The sequence below is a fragment of the Castor canadensis genome, chromosome 8 (assembly GCF_047511655.1).
Source record: "Castor canadensis chromosome 8, mCasCan1.hap1v2, whole genome shotgun sequence".
Classification (NCBI taxonomy): Eukaryota; Metazoa; Chordata; class Mammalia; order Rodentia; family Castoridae; genus Castor; species Castor canadensis.
Window position 1 is genome coordinate 150078449 of NC_133393.1, and position 23044 is coordinate 150101492.

General features: G+C 40.0%; 1 protein-coding gene and 1 non-coding gene across 6 annotated transcripts in view; one reads left to right on the forward strand and one right to left on the reverse strand.

Annotated features, from left to right (window-relative positions):
* Tnrc6b (trinucleotide repeat containing adaptor 6B) overlaps nt 1-23044 on the forward strand; it is a 232192-nt gene that overhangs the window by 27215 nt on the left and 181933 nt on the right. The gene's annotated exons all lie outside the window — the stretch shown is intronic.
* On the reverse strand, nt 415-487 carry Trnaa-agc (transfer RNA alanine (anticodon AGC)). The gene has a single exon. It is a non-coding gene; the product is annotated as a tRNA-Ala (tRNA).

Below are 23044 nucleotides of genomic sequence, written 5' to 3' on the forward strand. Positions count from 1 at the left end.
TTTCATTTTATAGACACAAAATAAACTTCAGCTTTTGTCCAGCTACTCAGGAGGTGGAGATTGAGAGGATTGCAGTTAGAGGCCAGCCTGGATAAAAAGTTAGTGAGACCCCATCTCCACAAACAAGCAGGTGTCATGATGTGTCTGTGATTTCAGCTATGCAAAGGCTGTAGGTAGAGAATTGAAGTCTGAGACTGACCCAGGCAAAAACATGAGACCCTACCTGAAAAATAGTTAAAGCAAAACAGGGCTGAGGGAGTGACTTGTGTGTCAAGTGGTAAAATGATGACACTGAGTTCAAAGCCCGGTACTGCCAAAAAAATAACATTTTTTTGGTTTGTATCAACAACATTGTCATGAATATATTTGTAGATCTGACTTTACACATACCTATAGTTACTCTTGTTTTCCTGTTTGCGGTGCTGGAGATTGAACCCAGGGCCTTGTGCATGCTAGGCACATGCTCTTACCACTGAGCTACATCCCAACCCCTCCCATAGTTATTTTATTGGCTACATTTCTGTAACAAAACTGCCGGGTCACTGTGTGTGTGTGTGTGTGTGTGTGTGTGTGTGTGTGTATGTGTGTGTGTGTCCATGTGTATATGTGCATGTGTCAACCTAAAGATAAAGTTTAGGTACAGTAGTAGAAACTTCTTTCAGCTTGAAGTATTTGCATTAAAGCATTTTTTTTCAGACTCAATAAAAATTATTCATGACTCGTCACTGATTATTTACTATTAAAAGCAATGTCTGGCAGGTCACCTGTGACTCATGTCCATAATCCTAGCTACCTGGGAGGCTGAGATCAGGCGGATATCAGTTTGAGGCCAGCCCAGATGAAAAGTTCACAAGACAAAAAGTTTGCAGGGCTGGGGTGTGGCTCAAGTGGTAGGGTGCCTGCCTATGTAAGCACAAAGCGCTGGTGAATCCTAGCTACTCAGGAGGCTGAGATCCAGTGGCTCACAATTCTAGGCCAGCCTGGGAAAATAGGTTAAGAGACCCAAGCTCCAAAATAACCAGAGCAAAATGGGGTGGAGGTGTGACTCAAGTGGTAGAGCACCTGCTCTGGAAGTGTAAAGCCCTGAGTTCAAATCCCAGTCCCACCAAAAAATAAAACAGGGAAAGGAGAGGGTTTGAGGGGAAGAGAAAGAACTAAAAAATAATTATGATTTCATTATTTATATTTAATTCTAAATCTAAATGGGTTTTATTACCTTGTATTATATATAAGAAGACAGGAATTTAACTTTTTTTTTCAAATGGATAACTTACTGTTCCCATGGCATTATTGAATAACTTAACTCTTTCTCCACTGATTTGAAATTGTCACCTTTATTATATACCAAATTTCAACATATAGTATGCTTAAATATATTTTGGCGTTTTGTTTAGCTAAATATACCTGTCTCCAGTAGACTTCATATGAGACTTTCTTTTATGTGTCTCTGAAATTTAATCCTTCGCCCAGAGTCTGGCAGGGAGTAGACTGATGAATAAATTACTAGCTGTCCTCAAAACTCCCCCTTCCTGTTTCACGTTTCTCAATGGTGCCATCCTTCTCTTTGGATTCATTCTTAACTTTCCTTTTCATGCAAAACAAACAAAATTACTGAGTGTTTATCATGAACTAGGCACTGTGTAAGGCCTTGGGTGTATAAAGAGAAACAGATACAGTCTCTACCCATTGGCACTTACAGTGTAACAGGGGAAGTAGTTCAGAAAGAAAAAAGTACTGGAATGTCTGGGCTCATTTTCCTCTTTGTTCTACTTTTGTGTATATTTTTAAATTTTCAAAATAAGTTTTTAAGTTATTAAATGAATAAATTACTTATAAAATGTTATGTGCAATGAAGGAAATGAATAAAGCCTGTGTTAGAAGCTACCAGGGCAGGGAGTGGGGGGGATCATTGTGATGGGGGAGAGAGGCATGCACCAGGAAAGAGCTGGGGTTTACATTTATTTAAGCTAAAACTGGAGATTAAAAAGAAGCTAGCCAGAGGAGAGGGTGTTTCTGACAGAGAGAGTAGCATATACCAAGCCATAGGAGAGAGTCAGCTCAGTCAAGGAACTGAGAGGTCATCATGGCATACTGCAATGAGGAAGGGTAAAGGGGTGATGCTGAAGGACAGGTAAGCAGAGTCTGTGTCACTCAAGACCTGGAAGACCTAGAGAAGAGGCTCACAGTGTAGTGTGGTTATAGTGTGACACCGTTGAAGACTTTGGGTAGGGATGGGATTGGGCATGCTAGGCACTTGATTTACCAGTGAGCTACACTCCCAGCACAGCTTGCTGAAGACTTAAGTAGGGAGTAAGCTGATCTAATTTATATTTTTCAAAAGGTATGTATCAAAATAATTGGAGGGATACAAAGGTGGGAACAGAGAAGCCAGATGGGAAGCTATTAGAGTACTTTAGGGAAAAGATGATCATAGCAAGAGAAGCGGAGAGAAATGAACATGTGGGAGATATATTTTGAGGATAGACTCATTAGGATGTATTGATGAATTAGAAATGGAGAGGAAGAAGGGATAGGAATAGAGATTTCTGGCTTGAAAACTATATATTTCATGAGATTTACTAAAGCAAACATAGAATGTTTTGGGTAAAAGTCAAGAGTTAAAATTTGATAATATTAAGTCTGAGAGGCTTTGAGGCATCCAGATAGAAATGTGAAGTAAGTAATTGAACATAGAAGACATGGAATTACAAAGAAAATTCCCAGGGCTGGTGGAGTGGCTCAAGCAGTAAGAGTGCCTGCTTAGCAAGTGTGAGGTCTGGAGTTCAAGCCCCAGTGCCACTAAAAAAAGAAAAATGTATCTAAGATTATAGGTGTGAGCCACCAGTGTCTGGCTAAACATTTCCTTTAGAGCTGGCAGAGTGGCTTAAGTGGTAGAGCACCTGCCTAGCAAGCATGAGGCCCTGAGTGCAAACCCCAGTGCCACCAAAACCAAGAAAATTCAAAGAAAGTTCCCAATTTAGATACAAATGTGAAAGTTGTCACTATAATATGCGGGCAATAATTAAAACCATAGGAATGCTATTTAAGGAAAAAGTAAAGAAAGGGGGCTTGGTGCTAAGTTCCAAATTATTATTTACATTTAAGGATGAGATCAGAGGAGGCTGAAGGAGAAAAGTAAGAGAAATTAAAACTGTAAAAGGAAAATCAGGAGAGTGAAGGGCCATAGAGGCCACCAGCTCCTCAGCCAGCATCTAGAGCAGAGCCTGGCAAGGGCTGTTACTCACTAATTTTTACTTGAATGAAGTAGGCATGGCTCAAGCAGTAGAGTGCCTGCTTTGCAAGTGTGAAGCTCTAAGTTCAAATCCCTGTCCCATCCAAAAAAAAGTGATCATTTAAAGAAATAGGGGAACATTTCACAGAATTTATTGCTGCTGAGAGGCCCAGAACTAGATGAAGGCATAAAGTATTTGTTCGGTTGATATCAGGAATATTGCAAGTGCTGGAGGCAAAAGTCTTATTGACATGCATGGAACAGAGCATGCATGGGAAGTGAGAAAGGGCAGGTGGCAGATTTGTAACACTTTGACAGTTTGTCTATAAAGGGAGCAGAGAAATGCAGTAGTAGCAGAAAGGGGGATAGGGAACCAAAGAGTTTTTGCTTCTTCAGAGGGGACATTTTTGAGCTTCAGTGTATGCAGCTGGGAGTGATCTGGGAAAAGGAGTGAGTGATGATTGATGGAGGAAAATGGGGGGCTAATTACAAGGTTGGAGTTCATGAGTAGAGGAGACAGGATGGGATCTGAAAAGTGTTCTTCAGAAGAAGGAAGTTTCCTTCTGATGAATTAGGCAAAAAAAAGGAAGATATATTCAGGTTCAGGTAGGTTTATACAAGTTCTTTTGAATAGAAGACAGGTTAGTAGTTGTTTTGTGGCTTTTTAGTTCTCAGTGAAGGGTGAATGACATTAACTGAAAAGCAAGGGTCGGTGATGGAGGAGAGGGGAATGAGTAAGAAATAACTTTCTAGAAGAATAGGGAATTAGAAAGCCAGCTTGCTAGAGACATCTAGTAAGACTGCCAGTTAAGATTAAGTGCTCATTTAATGACTTTGAATTTATGGTGAATGTGCTGAGTGGAACACTTTGTTGGTGGTGTGGAGAAAGCAATTTCTCAAGTCTAGGACTTTGGGGCAGGGATGTAGCTCTGTGGTAGTGCTTACCTAGGATGTGCAAGGCCCTGGGGTTGATCCCCAGTGAGGACAAAAACAAATTGCTGAGTCAAGGATTGTGGAGTTTGAGAGAAGGAGACCTTGGAAGAGAGTTGAGGATTCTTTTAAGGGAGCAATTATAATTACTAACTATGAAATCCAAGCTGAAGAAAAAAATAAAGTCAGGAAAGAGGAAATGGGGTTAGGGAATAACAATTACAAACTCACTTTCAAAGGGTACTTGGGGAAGTGAGTCAGATAGTGGAGTGGTTTGGAGGTGAGGCAAGATGGGTTGAGCATGGTATGGTACCAAGAGTGTGGCTGAGGCAGAGTAAAGGAAAGGACCTCGGAGCTGGGCAGTTTCCAGAATTGTAAGACCCAGGGTGTCTGACTGGGCCACCCATTTGGATATTAGGGTTAAACTGGGTGTGATGACTTAATTGTGCTGGAGAGTTTAACATTGAGGCAGATGAAGATAAATGTTCTGTGAAGAATTAAAATTGAGCTGGGGGGCGGAGAGGGTGGGTGCTGGGGGCACGGGGGAGAAATGACCCAAACAATGTATGCACATGTAAATAAATGAATTTAAAAAATTAAGTTCTGGGACAGAAAAAGGGTAGGTGCTTCTTCAGACTGGTGGCCAAGAAAGACCTCTCTTAGGAGGTGACACGTGCTCAGATCTCAGTGATAAGATGATGAATAGGAAGAATAATCCAGGAAGAGGGAATGGCTAGTACAGAGGCTCTGACCCCACTTTCTTGAGTGCAAGAATGGAGGCCAATGAGACTGGAGCTTATTGAGCCAAGAACGGTTGGAATGAGATGAGATTAGCTTGCATTCAGGGCCAGATGATGGAGGGTTTGGAAAGTCATGGTCGGGAGTTTGAAGCACATATGTGATTCTAAGTGCCACAGTATGGTAGCCAGCCTCCAAGATGACCTAGATCCTTGCCTCCTGGTTTTCACACCTTTCTGTAGTCCTCTGTCATGCTGAACAGGGGTGACTTGTGTACCCAGTGAAATATTGTGACAATGATGGTGTGACTTTTTTAGTGCCAAATATCATAAAAGACAATGTAGCTTCCCTCACAGTGAGTGGTCTAAGGGAGGCAGAAGCTGCAGTATCTTTTTGTTTCTGCTGTACTGGTGTTTTAGCTCAGGGCTTTGCACTTGCTTGGCAGACACTCTACCACCTGAGCCATGCCTCTAGCTCTTTTTACTCTGGTTATTTTTGGAGATAGGGTCTCAGATAAGACATTTAAAAAAAAAAGAGAGAGAGATAGGGTCTTGCTTTTTGCCTGGTCTTCGATCCTTCTATTTTTAGGCTTCCTGCCATTGCTGAGATGGTAGGTACATACTGTCCTGCCCAGCTTTTTTCCATTGATCTGGGGTCTTGTGGACCCCCCCCTCCCCACACACACGCTAGTGGGCTGGTCATGGACCACCATCCTCCTGATCTCAGTCTCCAAAGTATCTAGGATTACAGGCATGAGCCACCAGCGCCTGACTGTTTTTGTTTTGTTATGTAGCCCAGACTGGCCTCCAACTCATGGTCCTCCTACCTCAGCCTCCCAAATGCTGGGATTACAGGTATGTAATCACTGTACCCAGATGCCGTGATTTTGTGAGGACATTTAAGTAGCCTGTGGAAAGACTCACTTGGAGAGGAACTGAGGCCCCCCCACCCCCGCACACACACACCCTAACAACCACCATGTGAGCATCATCTTGGAAGTAGATTAGTCACTCCTAGACAGACAGATCCTCTCTTGAATATTTCAGGATATGTCTAAAAGGCAAGGACTCTCTTTAAAAAGCAGAAGTGTAACGTATTTATCGTATCTAAAAATTTTATAATTTCTTAATATTATAAAACATGGTTCTGGTTTTTTTTAATTTTTTTTTTTGGTTAAATTTGTACTGATACAGCATTTGGTTAGTTTCTTAAATCTCTCTCTTTTTTTTTTTGCGATACTGGAGTTTGAACTCAGGGCCTCACACTTGCTTGACAGGCACTCTTACCACTTGGGCCACTCCACCAGCCCTTTTGTGTGAGGAGTTTTTTCAAGACAGGGTCTCTCGAACTATTTGCCCGGGCTGGCTTTGAACTGTAAACCTCCTGATCTCTGCCTCTTGAGTAGCTAGGATTACAGGTGTGAGCCACCTGCATGGCCCTAAATCTTTTTTTTATCTGTAGAGTCATCTCATTCTCCTTCCCCTCAATTTACCTTAGAAATAACCTTGGTCATTTGTCCTGCAGTTTCTCACATACTGGATTTTCCTAATTATACCCCCATGGAGAGTTTTACATATTCCTCTACCTATAGAATTTCCTGTAAACTGGTAGTTACATCTTGAGGCTTAATCTAATTCAGGTTCTTTTTGCTTGGTAAGAATACTTTCTAGAGGTGATGTTTGCCTTCATCAGAGTCTCATCTTACTATTACGGTACCATATGTTGAAGAACAGTGTCTAGATATGTTAACTTACTGGGCTTTGCAAAATGGTGATATTCTAGTTCTGTCATTTTTCTTCATTTATTTAACTAGAGAAATTTTCTCTTATCAACTCTGAGGTATACTATGTTTTGGAAAGGCAGGTTAAATGCTTGATTCTTTCCCTTTGTTTACCAGTTTCCAAATAATAAATTGACTTCCTAGCATTCTCCAAAGAACACCAATGAGGCATTTAATATATTTCTATTACCTATATAATTATGAACTCATGGACTATAACATATTTGATAGATGTGAATCCATTAAAGTGATTATTGTTATGATGCTCAAATTGTCCCATGCTCATTAAATTAAGACTGGATCTCAGTCTTACTGTGTATCCCATCCTTGATTGGTTAGAGAGGCCTTTTCAGGTCGGTTTCTGAAGAGTGTTTATAGCATCCTTGCTTTTGGAGGGGGTGGGGTAGTGGGGATTCAACTCACCAGCCCTTTTTGCTGTGGTTATTTTTTTTTATTCATATATGCATACATTGTTTGGGTCATTTCTCCCTCCTCCCCCCACCCCTTCCCCCACCCCTTTGCTGTGGTTATTTTTGAGATAGGGTCTTGTTTTATGACTAAGCTGGCCTAGATTGCCATCCTCTTATTTATGCTTCCCTACATAACTTTTAGGACAGGCATGCACCTCTGCACCCAGTCATCGGTTAAGATGGGTTCTCATGAACTTTTTGCCTCAGCTGGCCTCAAACCTCAGTCCTGCTGATCTCCATCCCCTGAGTAGCTAGGATTATAGGTGTGAGCTGCTATATCCATCTGCATCCATGCTTTTTGATATGATCATCTTGTGTATTTTATGTTCCAGCCCCAAATCAGCTTCTTTTTTTCAAGGAGTTCTGGTTCCTTTCAGAAGGAAAGGATTATATGGAGGCAGATTTTGGATGCTTTAGATTTTTAATAAGTGCTGTGTTAGTCAGCCTTTTGTCATTGTAACAAATATGTGAGATGATCAAGAGGTAAAGAAAAAAGGGTTATTTTGGCTCACAATTTTGGAAGTTTCAGCTCATGATCAGTTGGCCCCATCACTTTTGGGCCTGTGGGAAGACAACATAACATGGCAAGATCACATGACAGAGCAGAATTGCTCATCTCATGGCTAGGGAACAAAACAGAGGAAGAGGCAGGGGCCAGGGTTCTACCCTCCCCCTCAAGGGCATGTCCCCGGAATGACCTGAAGACCTTCCATTAGGCCTTACCTGTTAAAGGTTCTGTCACCTCTCACTAGTACTAAAAGCTGGGATCAATCCTTTGACACATAGACATTTGAGGGACATTTATCCAAACTAGCAGATGCTTTATTTAAGATTCTCTTTAAAGTTCAAAAAAAGGTTTTCTCTTTATGGAGATGGGATTCTTGATATGTACCCCTGACTGGCCTCAAACTTGAGATCCTCCTGCCTCAGTCTCCTGAGACCAAGGGATCTCTAAAATAAGAGAGTTTATTGAGCTATTACAGATGCTAGCTAGGAAAAGGCCTAGGTCCTAGGACAAGTTCCCACAATTACCAGCAGCAGGGCTGGGTAGCATTGTGGTCTGTTAGGCCAGAGCTAAGAGCATGTTAACTCTTAAAGTTGAACCAAGGGCCTTGTGCGTTCTAGGCAAGTTCTTAACCTCTGAGGTACATTCCCGAGCATTTTTTTTTTGAGGTACTGAGGTTTGAACTCAGGGCCTTCACCTTGAGTCACTCCACCAGCCCTTTTTTGTGTTGGGTATTATCTAGATAGGGTCTTGCAAACTATTTGCCTGGGCTGGCTTCGAACCATGGTGACCTCTGCCTCCTGAGTAGCTAGGATTACAGATGTGAGATCCTGGTGCCCGGCTAAGAGCTTTTTTTATAGCAAAAACTTAGGGAAGACAGATATAACTTGTTTACATTGAGCCTACATTGACTATAGCAAGAAGCCTGATTGCATGAAATGGAGAGAGCTTTGGGATAGAAGGAGTCCATAAGGAGACACAATTATTGCTTGTGGCATTCCTGAAGCAACTGTTAGGGTCAACAGCCCAGGAAGTTTTTACATCAGGGCTCAGGCCATGGTGGTTGGTTGGTAGGGGATTTAAGTCAAGGTTTCAGCATGCATTCAGAAATGTGAAACAGTCTGTTGGTTCCCCCAAGCTGATAACTGATTAATTCCCCTTATCTCTTTCCCCTCTCATCCACCAGCCTTTTAATTAAATTTAGGACATCTCAGGGCTAGGGTTGTAGCTCAGTGGTAGAACGTGTGCAGGACATGCACAAGGCCCCAAGTTTGATACCCCATACCAAAACCAAATAAAATTAAACAAAAAATTCTCAGAATTTTTCTTTTATCGTGACCCTTTTATTTATTTGTTTGTTTGTTTATTTATTTATGGAGTACTGGGTTTTGAACTAGGGCTTCATGCTTGCTAGGCAGGCATTCTACCACTTGAGCCACTCCACCAGCCCAGCTCTTTTAAATTTTATGTCCTCTGCCTGCCATGTTATTCATCATGTCTGGGGAAGAGAGGTGGTAACATGTTTTTCATATTTCCAGCTACATAAGAACCAGAGTTGTAAGGTTGTTATCATGGAGCCCAGCATGGTGGCACATGTGTGCAAATCCTAGCACTCAGGAAGCTGAGGCTAAAAAGTGAGACCCTGTCTCAAAAAAAAAAAATCTAATTAATAGATCATTATAGTGTTTGGTTGGCAAATTTCTTGTCTCTTTTATTTCTAGACTCCCCTCCCTACTGACTTCTCTCCCATAGGCACATGTCTTCTTGGTATTTTTAGGAGGGTACTGTTTGAATTTTTTTTTTTTTTTGCTTTGTCATGCTACCCTCAGCTTCTGCTGCATCACTAGTAAAAAAAAAATGAAAAAGAAAAAATACATGTATATATTTGGCAATAATGGGGTTTGAACTTGGGCTTGCTAAGTAGGCACTCCTCTACCACCCGAGCCACACCCTTAATGCTTTAGTTATTTTTCAGATAAGGTTTTATGGTCCTCTTACCCCATCCCCAGGCTGGCCTCAGACCACAATCCTCCTACTTTTGCCTCCTACATAGCTGGGATTACAGATGTGTACCACCATGCCTGACTTACTTGTTTTCCTTTTTTTTTGGAGGGGGGTGGTCCTGGGGTTTGAACTTTGGGCTTCACACTTGCTAGGTAGATGCTCTAATGTTTGAGCTATGCCTCCAGCCCCTGACTTGTTTGTTGAAATGAGGTGACACTAACTTTTTGTCCAGATTAGCCTCAAACTATAATCCTCCTAATCTCTGAGTAGCTTGGATTACAGTGTGTACCACCAAACACAGCCCTACTAGTAAAAAAAATCTTACTTTCATGACAGATGTAAGGAATATTTTCCTGAATATTGCAGTCATAAAATATCACTCTTCAGATGGGAAAATACATTTAGAATGACTATATATTTAAGTTACAAATTAAATTAAAGCCAGACAAGGTAGCTCATGTAATCCCATCTACTCAGGAGGAGGAGGTTGGGAGGTTCACGATTCAAGGCCAGCCCAAGCAGAGTTAGCAAGACCCCCCATCTCAGTCAATAAGCTGGGTTTGGTGACATTTGTCTCTAGGAGGCAGTATGTAGGAGGCTGTAGGTAGAAGGATCATGATCTGAGGCTGATCCTGGGCAAAAATACCAGATCCCACCTGAAAAATAACTAAAGCAAAAAGGACTGGGGGCATGCAGCCTAGGAGTGCCTGCCTAGCAAGCACAAGGCCCTAAGTTCAACCCCCAGTACCACCAAAAAAAACCCAACAAAACAAAAACAAAAAACCCCTATAAATCAAGTTAGAGAGGACTACTTTTCCCATATGGGAAGACCGAACTGTAGAATTTACTTCCATTGTGTAACATCTTGATCTCTCTCTCCCAGTATTGAGGACCTAGTTGGTAATTTATTCATGATGTCCTAAGCTTTTCAGTCACTCAGTTATTCATTCAGCAAGCATTAGCACCTAGTCTACACTCTAGGCATCTTACTAGAAACAAAGTAAAGAGTAAGCAAAGCTTATGCCTGACTACTTTATCTAGTGGAAGAAAGACAATCAGGGCGCCTCTCTGAGAAAGTAATTTCTTTTCAGTTCTGGGGATGGAACCTAGGGCTCACATCTGCTAGGCAAGTACTCTACAACTGAGCTACAGCCCCAGCCCTTGTTTGTTTTTTTTTTTTTGTTTTTTTTTTTCTTTTTTGAGACAGGATGTTATGTATAGCTCAAGCTGGCCTTGAATGCAAGATCGTACTGCCTCCACCTCCTAAGAGCTGGGTTTATGGGTGTGTACCACCACACATGGCTGAGAAAGGACATTTAAGCAAACATTTGATTGTCAGCCACTTGGAAATTTAGAGCAAGTGTCTTCAGGCACAGCGTCCAGCATGTATGAAGTCACTGAGGGACGAAATTTATTGAAGCCTCTGAGGAAGTGAGAAGAGCTGATGTACTGGAGACAGTTGGGGGCAGGGTGGTGGGAGTGGGCTGGAGATGTAGACAGGATCCTGTAGGGTTCTCTCAGCCTACCTTAGAGCTCCAGAAGTGCAGCCACCTACACCTTGGTGATCCAGACTCAGCATCAGACCTCCATGTAATACTTCCTGGGACCCCTTGGTCTTCCTCCTAGGAGAATTCTGCTGGGAGCTCCGTCTCAGTTCAGCTTCTGTTCTCTACGTCTAGAGCTCCTTTTTATAGATTCTGTTTGCTTGTTTGTGTTTTTTTTTTTTTCTCTTGGTGGTACTGGGGTTTGAACTCATGGCCTCACATTTGCTAGGCAAGAGCTCTACCACTTGAACCACTCTGCCAGCCCATAATATACGAGTTTGCCCCTAAAGGTACCTTCCTCACTTAGCAGCTAACATATTCCCCCAGGACACTCCTTTTTTTGCAGTACTAGGGTTTAAAATCAGGACTTTGAATTTGCCAGGCAGGTACTCTGACCATTTGAGCCACACCTCAGGCTAGCATTGAATCCCCATATTCTTCTGCTTTAGCCTCTCAAAATCTGGGATTATAGGTATGTGCCACCACACCTGGTTGGAGGGGCCTTCTAAATAAAGAAATAATTTAAAAATTATTTTTGCTTATATTGTGCCTTAGAGTGAAAGTATTTTTATTTAAACAGAATTATTTAAAGCTAATCTTCAAAAACCTTTACTCATATACAGTTGTACCTTTAAAAGACTTTCTGATTGTCACAGCAACCTTTTAAGGTGGGTATTTTTTATTTTCTTCATAAGATTAGAAGAGGGAGCTTGAACTCTGTAATTCTCAAAATCAATTAATAAGTGGATACCAGGTCTTCTAACTACAAAACCAAGTATCCGTGCTGTTTTCTACTTGCTGCAAATGAAGAGATTTCTTGCGTATTTGATCTCAGTATCTGCAGTGTAAGTTTTTTAAATGGAAGAATAAATCATAAGACCTTAAAAAATGAACTATGAGAGATTAGAGAAGACAATATTTTAGGGGTAACAGAATTAGAAGCTAGACTGCTTTAAATATAGCTTATGTGAAGATTTGGTTCCATATAATTATTTAAACAGCTATAAGGTAAAGTGGAGTTTTTTTCAAAAGCAATCCTTAAGAGTTGAAGGACTGGGATGGAGCTCACCAGTAGAGCACTTGCCTAACATGTGTGAGGCCCTGAGTTCAATCTCCAGTACCATAAAAAGCAGAAAAGTGAATAAAAATTGAAAATAACAAGTGCATCTAAATTTTAAACCTCAGAAATTTGAACTTTATATCGTTAGTGATATGTGCCCTAAGGACAAAAAAGGAACTGGGAACAAAGGAACAGCAGCAGAAACAACAAAAGCCTTCACATCGTTGGTGATAGTGTTAGTGTTTTTCTGGGATTGTTGTTGTGTGTATATTGTAAGGAAAAAATGAGTACTAATGTGATACATTTATAATTTCCAGGGTTCTTGAGAACTGGTTTCTCAGTGTCGGTGAAATGCAAATATGAATTGAAAGAGGTTAAATAAGTCCTGTTAACTTGATTTATTTAAAGTTTTAGAGTAGTTTTAGCTTCATAGTAAAATTGAGCAGAAAGTGCAGAGTTCTTGTATCCCCCCTACCCCCTCCAGACTCCCCCACTACCAAGATCCTATTTAAGGCTAAGAGATGAACCTACGCTAGCATAGCATTATTACGCAATGTCCACAGCTTACATTCGAGTTCACTCTTGCAGTGTTCCTTTGATGGGTTTGGACAAATGTATAATGACATGGACTCACCGTGTCATAATCCCATGACATAATACCATGGAGAGTAGTTTCACTGTCCTAAAAATCCTCTGTGCTCTACTGATTCATCCCCCTGTTCCATCCTTTGATGACCACTGATCTTACTGTCTGCATAATTTTTCCGTTTTCAGATGTCATACCATTGGAACCATACAGTAGTAGTTAGCACCATGCCTTTTCAGGGCTTGGGAGCTCATTTCTTCTTTGTAATGAATAATATCCATTGCTTAACTGGACCACAGTTTATTCCACTTAAATACTTACAGATGTCTTAGTCATTTCCAAGTTTTGGTGATTATGAATAAAGCTGCTATATACATTTGTGTACAAGTTTTTTTCTGTACACAAATTTTCAACTTCTTTAGGTGTACAATTGATGGATCATATGGTTTGAGTATGTTTAGTTTTGTAAGAAACAGCCAAACTGTCTCCTAAAAGTGACTATACCATTTGGCATCCTCAGCAGCAATGAATGAACAAGTGTTCCTATATTATGTCTCATCCTTGCAAGCACTGGTGTTGTCAGTGTTTTTGATTTGGCTATTATAGTAGGTCTGCAGTGCTACCTCATTATTGCTTTAATTTGCATTCGCTAATGACATGTTCTTGAGAATCTTCATATGCGTCTTTGCCATTTGTGTATCTTCTTCAGTGAAGAAGTTCAGGCCTTTTGACCTTTTTTTTGTGTGTGGTACTTGGGTTTGAACTTGGCCTTGCACTTGATAGGCAGGTGCTCTACCACTTCCACCATGCCCCCAGCTCCTTGACCATTTTTAAACCAGGCTGTTCACTTTCTTATTGTTGAGTTTTAAAGAGTTCTTTGTGTATCCTAGATAATAGTCCTTTAACAGATAAGTCTTTTGAAAACATTTTGTTCTACTCTGATTTGTTTTCTCATTGTCTTAACTTGATTTTGAATTGGAAGTTTCATTATAAACTCTGGGTGAATTTCACCATAAAAACAAACAGACAAACAAACAAAACTCTTGTGACTTGTTCAACTAGAAAATCCTAGAAATGGTGACAAACCCAATAGTAGTGTGTGAAGTCTGGTGCCCAATTATGATCTTGAAATCCCATTGCTCACTAAAAGGAAGGCAGGGGTCTTTGGAGACATAGCTGACCTAGGTCTGGAATAAGGCTGGTACCTGCTAAACCTCAGACTTCTGGTTAAACCTATGGCAAAGAAGTCACCAAAGACCATGAAAGGGTCACATCAAAAGAATTCAAGAGCATACATGTAGAGACTGCCTTTGACCAGTGATGGGACATTTTGAGCATCAATAAAAACATTAAATGAAAAATTTATGAGCTTACAGTAATACATTGAAAAAATAAAAGTTGGCCTGGGATGTAACTCAGTGATAGAACACTTGCCTAGCAGGTCTGAGGCCCTGGGTTTCTTTACTAGTACTGCAAAAATAAGTAAACAAACAAACAAATAAAAAGCTGGGTAGGGGTGTAGCTTAGTAGTAGAGTGCTTTCTTAGCATGCATGAGGCTCAAGATTCCATCCACAGCAACACACACACACACACACACACACACACACACAGCATTAGTTACGATTTGCTAGTGCTAGTGCAAGCAAATATCTTCCTTTTTCTATACAAACTGATCAAGTTTCCAGATCAAAGTTCTAATTCCTAAGAATTATAGGGCTTGGGATATACCTTCATGGTAGAGGGATACTTAATATGAAGAAGGCTATGGGTTCAAGCCCAAGCACACACACAAAAAAAAACACAGAGGACAGACTGCTGTGTTAATACCAGCACAAGGATCAGTCAGAAAAACCCATACTATGTAAAACTGTATAGAACAAACAGCCTAATTTCTTCAGCAAAGAAATCGCAAACAAAAAAAGCCACAGCACATCAAAGCAAATACATACAAGCAAAGTCCTGTGTGCCACTTACGAGACAACTGGAATTTGAATACAGTAGGTCCTTGGCATCAGTGGGTTTGTTTCCAGAAGAACCACTCTGTGCATCCTGAACCTTCAATGTGCTGTACTGCTGTGCTGCGGATGCTTGATTTCTTTTTCCTATTAAGCTGCCCAACTTCTGATAAAGACATGGGCCTTTCAACAAATCTCAAATTTTCACTTAACCACTTAAATTAAGCACATTGCATGCCTTTTTTGGCTTGAAAGGATTGCCATTACTTTTTACTTTGCTTTTTGGGCACTGTTTGCTTTTGGGGAGACATATTTTCACAAAATTGAGGTCAGGGGAACACTCAGCAGATGACAGAACAATTAAACACAGCTGATCCTGCAGGACTGTCAGAGCTTCTCCATGTCAGCTGAGCTGCATAATGCACTTGGGAATTAAAATTTTTCTTTCTGAAATTTGTTTGACGTATTTCTTTTTTGATCATTTATTGCATGTTGCACAGAACCACAGGTAATAAAGCCGTTAACAAGGTGGGCTTGGTGTACTGGCTGATTACTTTCTGTATCGAACTACAATATTATTAGTGCTAAGTTTAATGATGGTTTTGTGAATTTTTAGCTGTGGCAGTATAATATTAGTGTGTCAAAACTAATGCAGAGGCTGGGATACAGATAATGGATAGAGATTAAACTGTCAGAAATTAATTAGAAATTAAACTGTCCAGAAATTAATTATGTAGGTGGATGATAAACACATGAAGTTTTAGTATATTTTTGTCTACTTTTGTATTTAAAATTTGCCATGTAAACTTTTTTTTGTGGTACTGGGGCTTGAACTCAGGACCTTCACCTTGAATCACTACACCAGTCCTATTTTTGTGAAGGGTTTTTCAAGATAGGGTCTTGAGGAACTGTTTTCCTGGGCTGGCTTTGAACCACAATCCTCCTGATCTCTGCTTTCTGAGTAGCCAGTATTACAGATGTGAGTCACTGGTACCTGACAACTTTTTTTTTTTTTTTTTTTTTTTTTTACAAAATCTCCGTTGGAGCTCGTGGAGGGACTCAAGTGGTACAGCCCCTGCCTAGCAAGTGCAAGGCCCTGAGTTCAAGCCCCAGTACTACCAAAAAAAAAAAATCTTCCTTTAGGCCAGGTATGGTGGTGTACTTCTGTAATCCCAGCACTTGGGAAGCTTAGGAGGATGGCAAGTTCAAGCCAGTCTGGGCTAAATCAGTTCTAGGCTAGCCTGGGCTACAGGGCAAGACTGTCTCAAAAAAAAAAAAAAGTCTCCCTCATAACCATAAACCAGTCCATGTATGGGTGTGGGAGGTGAATTCATACTATGTAGATAGTGTGAAAAACTCAGGCTAATAATTAAGTTTAAGTTGTTCTTGAATTAGTTAATAAAGCCTCCAGGAATCTGCTGTAGCAACATAAATCTTCTCAGGAGAAAAAAAGCACTTTACTTCAAACTCAGAGAAGTCCCATAAATAAAATTCTTCAGTATAAAAGCCCGTAATGAAAAATCACAAAACATGGAAGGAAACAAGCCAGAGTAGTGAGTCATCAGAAATAAAAATAATTAACTTTGAAAAGGCGAGAATATCATAATTATTGGAAATTGAGCATAAAATAAGAATATATAGTATTATCAAGAAATAAAAACATTGAAAGCAGTTTTATAACTAGGCAACTGAGATCAGATATAACATGGTCAGAAGTCTTGTAAAACAGAGCTGGATTTTCCAACTGGTATGATATCTAACTGTTAGCAAAATAAATGTTAAAGTAATAGGCAAGTTTATTTGAAAAAGAACTATTTCATTGATTTAGCCATTTTCAAAACATGATGAATATATTTTAGTTTTGTCAATCTAAAAAAGCAAATTAAGATATAGGAGAAAGAAAACCACTTCAGAAATGAAGAGAATGATTGTTGAACGTAATAGTTGACAAGTTAAACACCAGATTAGACACAGATGAAGAGAGACCTCATCTATTAGAAGATAGATGTTAAAAGCCCAGGGACATGGGAGGTAGAAGAAGAAGGTCTAAAATAACATAATAATCAGAGTTCTAAAAGGAAGTGATAAAGAATTGGGGAAGAGGTAGTATTTAAAGAGTTTTTCCAAAATTGTGAAAGACCTGAATTCTCTGAATCGGGAAGTCAAAATAGGACAAAGAAGGAGAAACATCACCCGATACATTGGCACAGTGTAAGACCTAATACACACTGGAGAGAAAAAGCAGATCGATGGCTGACTTAGCAGCAGTGGAAGCCACCAGACACACTACTGTTGTCAAAGTGCTAGAGGAAAAATAACCATCTTTCAAGAATGAGAGCAAGATAATTTTGAAATAAAGATCATGTTAATTATCAATGGAAGAAAGAAGAGTGTTTTTGAATTTCAGTTATAGCACAGAGTCAAAAGCTTAAGCTTTGGAGTCAGACATTTGAACTGTACTGTCAAGGACTGTGTTTAACCTCCCTGCTCAGTGTTCTTCCCTCCAAAATGGGGTAAAGTTGTACCTACCTCCTGGAATGTTTTCATAAGTAGATGAGTTATTATACATTAAAACATAGCAATTGCATATAGCATGCATTTGTTAACTGCTAGGATTACTATTATCATATTTTATTGATTTTAAGATATTAATCACAAAATGTATTATTATCTTATGCTCCAGTAGGAAAGAATGCTGCCAATTAATTGTAAGATACATTGTTGTATTAAATGTAAAACCTGACTGGATTTTAGGTGTGTTAAAGTGTAAAGAAAAAATATGCATCTCAAAATTGATGAAAGATAGTATTTTGATAGCAAATACTCAAGTCTAGGAGAAAATATATGAAGTACGTGAAAAAAATAATAAAGCAAGCAATTTGAAGAATACCTTGAAAGTTTTCTGAAGTGGAGTACTAAATGTGCAGTTCCCATGACTGGAGAGTGTGGGTGTGAAATCTCAAAGTTTAAATAGCTCCTCCACTTTCATTTCTTCAGTAGCACCTGTGGACCACACTGAACTGCTCTTGAATTGCATTAGCATTTCCCAGTGGCTGTTACTTAAACAAAACCCCTTTGTCAGCATCGCATTAGTAAAAACTAGTTTGCTGAAAGGCCGGATGCCGAATGTGGAAACGTATTTGATGAGACAGAAGTGTAATGTGCAGCCCGAAGAGCCTTCTGCAGGTGCCTTTGAAAATGTTTCAATTTTCCTTTCCATTCAGTTTGATTACCACTTCTGTGTCATGGATAGGAGTTCTGCTAATTTCATATGAGCTTGAATGTTGATCTGTTTTGGTTGGGCTTATTGCTGACGACTCTGCAATATGTGTTGGAGTATGTAAGCATAAACACTCTTTCCAAGCATTTTGATTTGGTTAGATCATCTCAAATCATTACCGAGTTGCTAGCCAGAGTGTTGTCATTTCACGATATCATACGCTTTAGAAATTGTTATAATTACTTTACCACAAAAGATGACCACTCTGTTACTAGGGAAAAAGTTAACTCTCCTTTCTATCTCTGTGTGCTTTTATCAATGAGGGATAAAGTAGGCAATTTATAATGGAATATCTAACTTTGCCTGAACCAAATTGAGATTTATTTTCTCTTGCACAATAGAAATTGAGAAATAAGTAGTCTAGGGCAGATGCAGCCCCTCCACAGTGTGTTAATGTCACAAATGCCTTTCATCCATCTTTAGGGTGCATCTCTTTTTCTTCTTTCCTTCCAGTGTCACCTCATCTCCCAGGTGAGATACCAAAGGTATGCCTCAAAAACAAAAACAAAAACAAAAAAAGACAAAAGGTATGCCTCATCTGACATACATCTCACTGGCTAGAACTGTGACACACGGCCACCTCATTCATAAGACAAGGTGGGAAAGGTAGCTTTCTAGCTGAGCACAAGGTTACCCCAAGCCAAGCTAGGATTCCAGGAGAAAGTATAGGCAGCTATCAGTCTTCCACATGCCCATTTATCATGTGATAACTGTTTTCTGCCACACATGCTTTATTTGTCTAGTAAACATGTATTGAGTATCTGCTGTGTGAGTAGCAAACATAAACATGAGTAAGATGACCCATTTGATAGGAGATACTAAAACAAAGATTATGGGGGAGGGGGACAAAGGAGAATGATGGCGGGGGTGAATTCAACTATGATATGTTGTAAGAACTTTTGTAAATGCCAGAATGTACCCCCAATACAACAGTAATTTAAAAAAATTTTTAAATAATACTAAACACACACAGAAGCTGGGTGTGATGGTACATGCCTGTAATCCCAGCACTTGGGAAGCTGAGGCAAGAGGATTGTGAATTCAAGGCCAGCATGGTCTACATAGCAAGACTCTGTCTCAAACACAAAGTATTTTAAAACATTGAATCAAAAACTGATTCTTGGGCTGGGCACTGTAGCTCACACCTGTAACCCTAGCTACTCCAAAAGCAGAGATTGGGAGGTAACTTGGTAAAAAGTTCTTGAGATCCCATCTTGCTCAAGAAAAGCTGGTCATGGAGATGTGTGTGTCTGTCATACCCACTGTGTGGGAAGAATAAACAGGATCGTGGTCCAGGCTGGCCCAGGCATAAACACAAGATCCTATTCTGGAAAAATATAACTAAAGCCAAAAGGGCTTGTTGCATGGTTCAGATGGTAAATACCTGCTTAGCAAGTGCAAGGACCTGCGTTCAAACCCCAGTACAAACACACACATACACAGTAACAAAGACTACAGTTACTGTATCCCAGAATCCCAGTTCTTCAAGGCACATGTGATTGACAGTTACAGGTATCAGTCTCCAGATACCTGGACTGATGACTAGCCTAGGCATTCCATGCAGTGCAGATCCTCTGCAGCCCTTCCGTCCTCACCCCAGGTGTTTGCATCTTACTGAGTTGATTGTCTTAGGAACAGAAACATGACCACAGTGCCAACTTCAGAAGGCACTGTATTGTATTGGACACATTGATGTCTGTGATAAAACCATTGAATCCTAGGGTCATGGCCAAAATTGTATGAGACTTCTGATTCCAGGTCTTTAGCTACAGGGAACTTCTGGAATGACCAGGCAGTAGGAGGACAATTGTCAGCCTTATATATGGAGTGGCTTAGCATAAAGCTCACATATTATCCAGTGGACACTGAGAAACCCTGCATATTATGGAATGATCAGAGGAGAGGCTTTGGTACTCCCACAAAGCATTGTCCTTTTTGGGAGTTTTGTTTGTTTGTTTTTGAACAGGGTCTCTCTATGTAGTCCAGGCTGGCCTCCAACTTATCCTCCTGCCTCAGCTTCCCAAGTGCTGGGATTACAGGCATGTACCACCAGATAGGATGTTTTTATTACTTGAATCAGATTTGAGCTATCATACATGTTGTGTGATGATGATACACCCTGATAACTCTAGTTATCAGATGTTGTCCAGATACTCAGTGAACCCACCCCTTGCCATTACATCCCAGCTTCAAAGAGATCACACAGCTGGCTCCCCCTTTCATCTCTTGGAGAAATCTTCCTCTGGTTCTGAACACTTGTTACTTTTTTGTTTCATTACATGGATGCTAGATATATGTGAACAAATGGCTTGGATGTGTGAGGAGGAACCTGTTTATTTTTATTACAGAAAGCATAACCTTAGTTTTGGTTTTCAGTTAGTGGGGTTGTATCAGCCAGCCTGTATATAGGCATGTTAATTTAGGTTCCCCTAAAAACAGTTAGCAGAGAAGGAATCTGTTAGCCTACTTGAGCACCACTGCCAACATTGTTCTGAAAAGAACAAGTTAGAATGCAGTGTCAGTGTGCTCCTTTATAATAAAAGCTTTCATGATGGCAGGAAGTGTTATCAGTGGTGACCATTAGAAACCCTGTGGCACCAGACTTCTGGAACTTTTTGAACAAAGGAATGATAAGAGCAGATTTTTTTTTTCTTGCAGCGCTGGAGATGGAACCCAGGGCCTCACGTAAACTAGGCAAGCTCTCTACCACTGAACTGCATCCCCTGCCCCAGATTTACATTCTCTTGTAAGAACAATTTATGTTCTTTGTAAAGGACTTAAAGTTTATGAAGTAAAAATAGAACATTGCCCATCCAATTCCTCAGAAGTACCTGATTTTAAAGTCAGTTGTGTATGCCATTTTGATGATCCACATATACTCTATTATATTTTATATACATTATATATATCCATGTCGTATATGCCATATATAACATGTAAGAAATATGCTTTTATAATAAGATTAAACTTCACATAATGTTTTGTGATGATCCTTTGATTTTAATATAACAAGGTTTTATAAACATCTTCCATGTTATTTTTGCCTCCTTTGTAATGGCTGTGTAATATTCCATTATTTCTATCACCAGACCCCAACTGACTAACTGATTAACATTAAGAGTGTTTTCAATTCAGGGACTGGAGGTGTGGCTCATGTGGTAGAGTGCCTGCTTTCCAAGCATGAAGCCCTGAGTTCAAACCCCAGTCCAACAAAAAAAAAGAATATTTTCAATTTAGGATTATAAATAGTATTCCAGCAGTATCAGTTACTGTCTTCACCTAGACATACTTGTATACTTGTGAATTCTTTTTTGTAGAATTCATTCGTAGAAGTAGAATTGCTGTATCAAAGAATTGCATACTTTAAGTTTTGGTAAATGCTGTCATATTGTCCTGTAGGAAAACAGCAGAAGAGGAAGGTATTGGCCAGTTGATCAGAAATACTGAATATTTTTCTAGGGATATAGCTCAGTGGTTGAGCACCTGCCTAGCATGTGCAAGGTTCAGGGTTCAATCCCAAGCACTGCAAAAATTTTTTTCTAAATTATAAAAAGGACTTATTTTTGTTTTGTTTTGTTGAGACTGATTCTCACTTTGTCCATGCTGCTCTCTAATGTCTGGGCTCAGGTGATCCTCCTGCCTCAGCCTTCTAATTGACTGAGACTACAGGCACACACCACAGTGTCCAGCTCTAGATTTTTATGTAGTAAAACTTATTAGTAAAACAAAAGTTATTCACAGTTTAGTTTATGCCTTTGGAGTAAAATTACATGTTTTTAGGAAGACCTTTCCCAATTCAAGATTATAAAAATATTTGTACCCATAATTTCATCTGCTCCTTTCCTTTGTTTTCTTTTGTGGTACTAGAATTTTAATTTAGGGCTTTGCACTTGCTGCAGATGCTCTACCACTTGAGCCCTGCCCCCAGCCTTTTTTGCTATGGGTATTTTTTGGGGTAGGGTCTTGCTTAATGCCTGGGGTAACCTGGACTGCCTCCCACTTAGCTGAGATGATGGTCATGCACTACCATCTGCCCCTTTTATTTATTTATTTTGATGGGACTGGGGTTTGAATTCAGGACTTTGTACCTGCAAAGCAGGCATTCTACTGCTTGAGCCAAACCTCCAGTGCATGTTACTCTGGGCTTTTTTTTTTTTTTTTTTTGGAGATGGAGTCTCACAAACTATTTCCTCAGGCTGGCCTTGAACTGTGATCCTTCTAATCTCAGACTCCCAAGTAGATAGAATTACAGGCATGAGCCACTGGCACCTGGTTCCTTTTGTTTTTTTTTAATTGATAAGCTTAATTTACCTGGAATTTTACTTTGGTATATAGAGTAAGATAGATGAAATAAGAAATATGACTTTGCATATGGTATAGAGAATGGGAGGGAAGGAAGAGTGAACCTAAGCAATATAGGGGGTTTGATACCAGAAGTGAATTACACTTGGAGATCCTGTTTGGAGAAGAGTTCTTTTTTGATTGGATAACTTAGAGATTGGGAGACATTGTAGTGAAATTCTCGGCAGGTCCCCAAGTTGTCACCTCATCTTGCCCATTCCTTCCTCTTCCACTTCTAGGTTAACAACTAATTATCAAACTTTAGGCTACATCAAAATCCCCTGGAGGACTTGTTAACCAGCACAGAGTTTCAGGTTCAGTAGGTTGGGGAAGCTCTGAGCATTTACCTCTCAGGATCCCCCAATGCTATTGATGGTGGTCTGGGACCACACGTAGAGAACTACCACACCAGCCAAACCCTTCTTCATCCCTTTCTATGTCATTCTTGTGGTCTCTACTTTGCTTTTTTTCTAGTTCTCCTGACCTTTAATGCCTCCTGACACAAGTTAGGACGGCATTGGTGAGCGTAGAAATAGAGAGGACTAAAGCTGAAAGATGCTTTAAGAAAATATGAATGGGCTTTGGAGACTGAGCAGACGTGAGGGAGAAAGGGCAGGA